Source organism: Telopea speciosissima, chromosome 9, assembly GCF_018873765.1.
Source record: "Telopea speciosissima isolate NSW1024214 ecotype Mountain lineage chromosome 9, Tspe_v1, whole genome shotgun sequence".
Taxonomy (NCBI): Eukaryota; Viridiplantae; Streptophyta; class Magnoliopsida; order Proteales; family Proteaceae; genus Telopea; species Telopea speciosissima.
In genome coordinates, this window is record NC_057924.1 from 29,308,643 (window position 1) to 29,316,785 (window position 8,143).

Below are 8,143 nucleotides of genomic sequence, written 5' to 3' on the forward strand. Positions count from 1 at the left end.
ATAAAGGATAAGGAAACTTTATAAAAAATACCAAACCCAAAGAAGTACAGAAAGCCCCCAAATAACCCCAAACGACCCACCCTGTCTGGTTTAAAATGAAAATGAACATATGGCAAAATCGGTATCGATTCGAAGGTCACGACCCTCAACATCGCATCCACACATCTAAAAAGAGATAAGGACACTTTTTAGAAAATCCCAAACCCAAAAAAGTACTGAAATACCCCCAAATAACCCGGAACGACCCACCCCGTCTAGTTTAAACCGAAAATAAACATATGTCGAAATAGGTATCGATTCGAAGGTCATGACCCTCAACATTCCATCCACATGTCTAATAAGAGATAAGGACACTTTTTCGAATATCTCAAACCCAAAAAAGTACTGAACTGCCCCCAAATAACCCCAAACTTTACATGCAGCTTTGTTAGGGTTCTTTTTTTTTTTTTTGTTCTTTCGCATTGTGGAAGAGAGTATCTCTTTGCGGAGCCGGGAGCCGCAGACCAAGGTTAAGCGGGAAGTTTGGCTTACGTTGGGAGTCTCTCCCTGTTCAGGTCAATAAATATAACATAAATTTTTTTTGATTCTCTTCTAATACTATTATGTCTCTATTCAATATGGGTTCAAAATCAACAGCTTTTGCTTTTTCTTTTAAGAAATTATATTTAAAATTTCATTTGTATCATTGTCACCCTATGTTGTTTCTTTTTTTTTATTTTTTATCTTTTAGCAGAGAAGTTGTGATCTTCAAATGTACTTTTAAAATATTTCTCTGTAAATTTTAACATAGATTTTAACTGCTACTTCTTTGCACTGTAACTCTTTCCATATTGAATTGTTCAAACTGTGGTGTAGATATCTAATGAAGGAATTTAGAATTTTAGATTCCTCTACACTATTTAATTGGCTGCTGCATTTAATTGATTTTTATTATATGGACTTCCTTGGCGTTGAAACACATAAGATATAAAGGTATTCTGTAGGTCTTTACTTTTGGGTTGTCCAATTGTGAAAGATGGTCTCTCTATGACATCTGAATCCATGTTAGCTCGTATTCCCAAAGTATACTGGTAGTGGTAGGATACATAAAAAAAGTCAAGTTCAAAGTAAGTTGCTTAACATCTTTATATGGAACATCAGGTCAGAAACAGGGTGCACTGCATGCTCTAGTAGTGCTACAAGGCAAAGCAAACTGGGTACAGTGTCCCTGCTGCCTATTGCATAGTGTTACACCTCAACCATATGGTTGTGTATTAAATGTCAGTTTACCTACTTAAACTGAAAGCCTGAAATGGAGATTATTTTTTTACTCACATGATTTTTAAGAATTCCCAAATACGTAAACAGTTCCACCTGTCTTACATTGATGGAAGCTTTCCATCAGTGACTGTTTTTTTTTTTTTTTTGTGAGGTCCTGTTTTCTTGGTTTATTTGTTCAAGGCATATTATCATACTGAGTCTGGAATGATGAAGGATGAAATTGAAACTCATGCTACTGCAGTTCACAGCATGGAGGACTGTCAACCACATTATTGGATATGGACTAGTGCCATTATTCAAGACACTTGAAATCCATGACAGATGATATATGATTAAGATGTATAATGATGAATTTTGAAGTTTGTAGTGCTCAAATTGGAGTTATCTTAAACCATGTACATGGCTCACGAATAACATGAGTGACAAGTGTGTTCATCTCAAATATCTTATCATTTCCTTAGGGTTATGTCAAGGTCTTCATCATACCGTGTTTTCTTTTGATTGAATTTTCATTTTATTTTGGTAAATTTTTTAAAGTCTATAATGTAGTCCTAGATAGGTAGGAGACCTACTAGGAGCCAAACAACAGGATCAAATAACAAAAGGGACTGCTGGTTCGAATGGACAACACTAGGATTTAGGTCAATTCCTAGGGTTTGGGTTGGATATTGGGAAAGGGGTTTATAGGGTATTAATGGGTAGGTCTAGGGGGTCAATATGGTATAAAAAGGTTAGGATTTGGATGAGTTTTGAAATTCTGTAATTTTGGGCAGAATTGAATTTTAGGGTTTTGGATTTGGGTTTTAATGGAGCAAGGAGATGAAGGGGTTAGAGTGGGAGTTTGGGGCTGAAACTTGGATCGAGTGTCAACAATGATGTAAGGGATGTATGTTGAAAGTTTGGTTTGAAACTGATGGACAGATTTGGAGTTATGGAGGTTTCCTAGTAGAAGTAGGAGAGAGGGGTAAAACTATAATTTCAGACAATCGACTGGGTGGATGGTGCTGAAATTTGAATCGAGTCTCTCTTAGGATTTGAGGAAGACTTGATCAAATTTTTAGAAAATTCTAATGGTTAGATTTGGCTGGGCAGAATTCTCACGAAAATCACCTTGTATGTGACCTTCTAGAAGGAAGAAGAATAGTTGCAGAATTTCTTACTTGTTACAGGTCTTCAATGGCAGCAACTTTGAAGATGAACAATGGGGTCTCCCGATCTTCACAATGCAAGGAGATAAGTAGTAGCCCTCCCGATCTTCACAATGCAAGGAGTCGATTGGAGATCCACCAATCCCTTCCACCTTGAGATCCACAAGGATATACACTCACAAGAACAGCAACAATGGCAGCAAGCATAAAGCTAATTTTTATTAATCAAATTCGTGTTTAATATATGACCCCCTTAGAACCTTATATAAAAGACTCAAAATTAGACTTAGACACTAAAAAGGAATGGCCTAACCCAATCCTTAACCTATTAGCTAACTTAAACTGACTAGGAAACTGAAATAGACTCAAAATAGAGTTCTAATGACTTAAAAACAATTTAAACTATTTAAAATAAAGAAGATTCCCTAGTAGCCAATAGGATATAAGAACCTCTTAGCCAATAGGATCATTTCACTTAAATTAGACCAATTGAACCAATTGGATGCAACCAATTTAAACCGGTTCAATTAAAAACACACAATAAAAATTAAGTATTGGGCCAATCCCGTATGCAACTTATGTACCCCTATTTTAGGCCCAGAAAAGTGGCCTATTACATTAGAAACCCATGGGATCAAAGGCCCAACATGTATGTAACCTAACTCTAGACTTATTTCTAATGAAACAAGCCCTATTTGGTGATGAATTTGCATCAGTCTACATTAGTTTTACTGCATTTTCTTTATTATGGTTGACTAGATATTTTATATTCAGGTTTCAACCCTTTGCTTGATTTTTTTTTTCCTGTACATTTTCAATGGCAATGTTTCACACTGATTTTCTATTGAATAGAATAATGCATAGTATGTAGGCTTCCACTTATATGATCATTTTAATTTATTCTTTGGTTACAAAACAGATTCGAATTCACATGAATACTTTCTTCTATGGTTTAATGGCAACTCAAGGAGAATGTTATTTTCGATTATAGGAGGCAAGTTATTATTTGATTTTACCATTATGGAATTTGATGCTTAGATGAAGGAATGAGAGTGACACCGTGAAAGAGGTTCCTTAGACTATGATAAAACAGAAATCACAATCAGTACTCATGCACAGATGCAGTCCGATTTTCATTGTTCTTATGTTGGATGCGTAGTCCTGGTGCCCTTTAGTTAGTAAATCCGAATAAAAATTGACAGCCATAATAAAGTAATGTAGTCCTAGATAGATAAGAGATCTATTAGGAGCCAAACAACTAGGGTCTGGTAAGCTACTGGTTCGATGGGACAGAGTTGGACTTTTAGGTCAATTTTAGGGTTAGGTTTAGGGTAATGGGGATGTATCTTATATGGTAAAGCTAGACAGGTGTAGGGGAGTCTAAGGAAATAGGTTTTATAAGTTTTGAATGGGTAGAAGTAGGTTAGATGTATTTGGGCAGCAACTAGGGTTAGGGTTTTGAAAGGTGGAAGATGATAGAATCTAGGGTAGGAAATCAGGTGGTTGAATGGGCTTAATATTTAGGTCGAGTATGGGTAGGGTGGAAAGGAATAAATGCTGAAAATTACAGCTAAATCAGATGGTTAAATCTGGAGTTATGGAGGTTTTCTAGTAGAGATAGGAGAGGGTAAAAGTGTAATTTCAGACAATCGGCTTGGTGGATGATACTGAAATTTGGATTGAGTCTCTCTTAGGGTTTGAGGAAGATTCGATCAAAATTTTAGTAGGTTCTCACGGTTAGATTTGGCTGGGCAGAATTCTCGCAGAAATCACCTTGCATGTGACCTTTTAGAAGGGAAGAAGAATAATTGCAGGTTTTAGGGTTCTAATGGATCTATGGTATTAATGGTGGATGAGGAAGGTAGTAAGGATTGAGTATTGGCAATGGGGATCAATGGCAGTAGCTTGAAGCCTAGAAACAGGTCCTCCCGATCTACAAGATGCAAGGAGTCGATTGGAGGTCCACCAATCCCTTATGACAGATCCTTCGGAGCTTCGGGTCTGTATGACGTAAGGAGTCAACTGGAGATCTACCAGTCCCTTCACCTTGATATAGACTCACAAGGCAACACTCAACAGAGCAAGGCAGCAACAAAAGATATTTTATTAATCAAACCCGTATTCAATACTTTGCCCCCTTACAACCTTATATAAAAGACTCAAAATTAGACTTTTACACTAAAAAGGAAAGGCCTAACCCAATCATTAACTTATTAGGTAACTTAAACTGACTAGGAAACTAAAATAGACTCAAAATAGAGTCTTAATCCAGTCCAACTAAACAATTAAAAGACACTACTAAAATCACTTAAATTGAACCATTGGTTTAAACGGGCTTGGTTTGGTTTGGGCTCCGACAAGGGGAATTGACGATCGGTAAACTGATTCGGGCAGTGCACACTAACTCTACATCCACAGATACACCAGCTCAAGGCCTTGGAGAGTACTCATCATCGTTATAGGAAACCTCCGGGGGAAAGACAATGTGTTGCCTTCCAGTGGGGTTTTGTGCTACCTTGGTTGATTGTCGGCCCAGGGTGAGGTAATGGCCTAGGTGGGGGCTTGGACCTATTTGTGTCCCTGACTTGTGCCGCAAGCATTGCCTCATGTGGGCCGACTTTTGACGGGGTTTTGTCAAATCGTACCACAGAAGATGTTGCATATTTTTCAAAACACCATGATGCATAACGATGTGTTGCCTTCCAGTGGGGTTTTGCGCTACCTTGGTTGATTGTCGGCCTAGGGTGAGGTAATGGCCAAGGTGGGGGCTTGGACCTATTTGTGTCCCTGGCTCGTGCCGCAAGCGGTGCCGATCATGGGCCGACTTTTGACTGGGTTTTGTCAAATCGACAACAAAATGATATTTGCATAATTTTCAAAATACCATGCATACGATTTGTTACCTCTTGTTAGATTGTTGCTCGTTGTGGGAAGTCGAATTCAGTCTTTCATGCTAAGCGGGGCCTTCAAGCATTGGTCTTACTCATTCCTTCTAAAAGTTGGTTGGGTGGTGCCATTTCTTGATTGTGGACGTGATGCAACTGAGTGGCATTGGGTTTTCTTGTGATAGTGGGCTCTTTGTATGGCTATTGAACCACTAGGCATAGATACTTTTGTGGGTTGTGATTTGGGCTGTTAGGGCCTTTGGTCAGCATGACAAGGTTCCTGTGTTGCTTACCTAGTCGGATGGAAACAAATAGTCCCTCGATTGTCATTCCGTCTCTTGCTTGCCCTTGTGGTGGTGTGAGGTGGCTCTGAATGCGATGCATGTGTTACCATGCCTTTCGAGGTTATGGTGAATGTGCATTGTGTGTTCTCTAGGACGTGGAACATTTCATGGCCAAGTGGACGTGAGTTCTCTTGTATCCTTTGGTTGCGATTCGTTGCACAAGAAAAGATAGACTGTCATATCCATCATGATTGACATCATCCAATGCAATTGGGGGATGTTCTTCATGCAGTACTGGCATCAAGAAGGAAGCTACCTGGTTGATCCTGCCAGTAGTCATATGGTTGTCTCAAAGATTAAGCCATGCATGTGTAAGTATGAACTAATTCAGACTGTGAAACTGTGAATGGCTCATTAAATCAGTTATAGTTTGTTTGATGGTATTTGCTACTCAGATAACCGTAGTAATTCTAGAGCTAATACGTGCACCAAACCTTGACTTTTGGAAGGGATGCGTTTATTAGATAAAAGGTCGACGCGGGCTTGGCCCGTTGCTCTGATGATTCATGATAACTCGACGGATTGCATGGCCTTTGTGCCGGCGACGCATCATTCAAAATTTTGCCCTATCAACTTTCGATGGTAGGATAGTGGCCTACTATGGTGGTGACGGGTGACAGAGAATTAGGGTTCGATTCCGGAGGGGGAGCCTGAGAAACGGCTACCACATCTAAGGAAGGCAACGGGCGCACAAATTACCCAATCCTGACACGGGGAGGTAGTGACAATAAATAACAATACCGGGCTCTTCGAGTCTGGTAATTGGAATGAGTACAATCTAAATCCCTTAACGAGGATCCATTGGAGGGTAAGTCTGGTGCCAGCAGCCACGGTAATTCCAGCTCTAGTAGCGTATATTTAAGTTGTTGCAGTTAAAAAGCTCGTAGTTGGACTTTGGGATGGGCCGATCGGTCCGCCTCATGGTGTGTACCGGTCGTCTTGTCCCTTCTATCGGCGATACGCTCCTGGCCTTAATTGGCCAGGTAGTGCCTCTAACGCTGTTACTTTGAAGAAATTAGAGTGATCAAAGCAAGCCTACGCTCTGTATACATTAGCATGGGATAACATCATAGGATTTTGGTCCTATTGCGTTGGCCTTCGGGATCGGAGTAATGATTAACAGGGACAGTCGGGGGCATTGATATTTCATAGTCAGAGGTGAAATTCTTGGATTTATGGAAGACGAACCACTGCGAAAGCATTTGCCAAGGATGTTTTCATTAATCAAGAACGAAAGTTGGGGGCTCGAAGACAATCAAATACCGTCCTAGTCTCAACCATAAACGATGCCAACCAAGGATCGACGGATGTTGCTTTTTGTACTCCGCCTACACCTTATGAGAAATCAAAGTTTTTGGGTTTCAGGGGGAGTATGGTCGCAAGGCTGAAACTTAAAGGAATGAATAGAAGGGCACCACCAGGAGTGGAGCCTGCGGCTTAATTTGACTCAAAACGGGGAAACTTACCAGGTCCAGACATAGTAAGGATTGACAGACTGAGAGCTCTTTGTTGATTCTATGGGTGGTGGTGCATTGCCATTCATAGTTGGTGGAGCGATTTGTCTGGTTAATTCCGTTAACGAATGAGACCTCAGCTTGCTAACTAGCTATGTGGAGGTACCCTCCACGGCCAGCTTCTTAGAGGGACTATGGCCGTTTAGGCCACAGAAGTTTGAGGCAATAACAGGTCTGTGATGCTCTTAGATGTTCTGGGCTGCACGCGCGCTACACTGATGTATTCAACTAGTCTATAGCCTTAGCCGACAGACTCGGGTAATCTTTGAAAATTTCATCGTGATGGGGATAGATCATTGCAATTGTTGGTCTTCAACGAGGAATTCCTAGTAAGCGTGAGTCATCAACTCGCGTTGACTACGTCCAAGCCCTTTGTACACACCACCCGTCACTCCTACTGATTGAATGGTCCGGTGAAGTGTTTGGATCACGGCGACGTGGGCGGTTCACCACCGGCGACGTCGCAAGAAGTCCACTAAACCTTATCATTTTGAGGAAGGAGAAGTCGTAACAAGGTTTCCGTAGGTGAACCTGCGGAAGGATCATTATCGATACTTGCTCAGCAGATAGACTCGTGAACATCTTGCATCATATGATCAAGGGGGAAGGGTGTGGGGGGGGTGTGAGCCCCTTCCTCCCTGACCCTTATAAGGTCGGTCCACTGGTATCCGTGGCATTGACCCAAACACAACAATTGGCGCGGTTGGCGCCAAGGGATTCACAACGGAATGGGCGTGCCATCGTACCTTTGGTGTGATGTGTACTGTCCTGAATCAGAAGCTCACGAACGAATCTCAGCAACGGATATCTCAGCTCTTGCATCGATGAAGAACGTAGCGAAATGCGATACTTGGCGTGAATTGCAGAATCTCGTGAACCATCGAGTCTTTGAACACAAGTTGCACCCTAGGCCATCAGGCTGAGGGCACGCCTGCCTGGGCGTCACACATCGCGTTGCCCACCCTCTGTTACCCTTGCGGTGGCCGAGTGCG

The 8,143-nt window shown here is 41.2% G+C and overlaps 1 non-coding gene across 1 annotated transcript; it reads left to right on the top strand.

Annotated features, from left to right (window-relative positions):
• Positions 1-7,940: 7,940 nt before the first annotated feature.
• Positions 7,941-8,096, top strand: LOC122641233. Its single transcript, XR_006329879.1, has one exon. It is a non-coding gene; the product is annotated as a 5.8S ribosomal RNA (ribosomal RNA).
• The last annotated feature ends 47 nt before the right edge of the window (positions 8,097-8,143 follow it).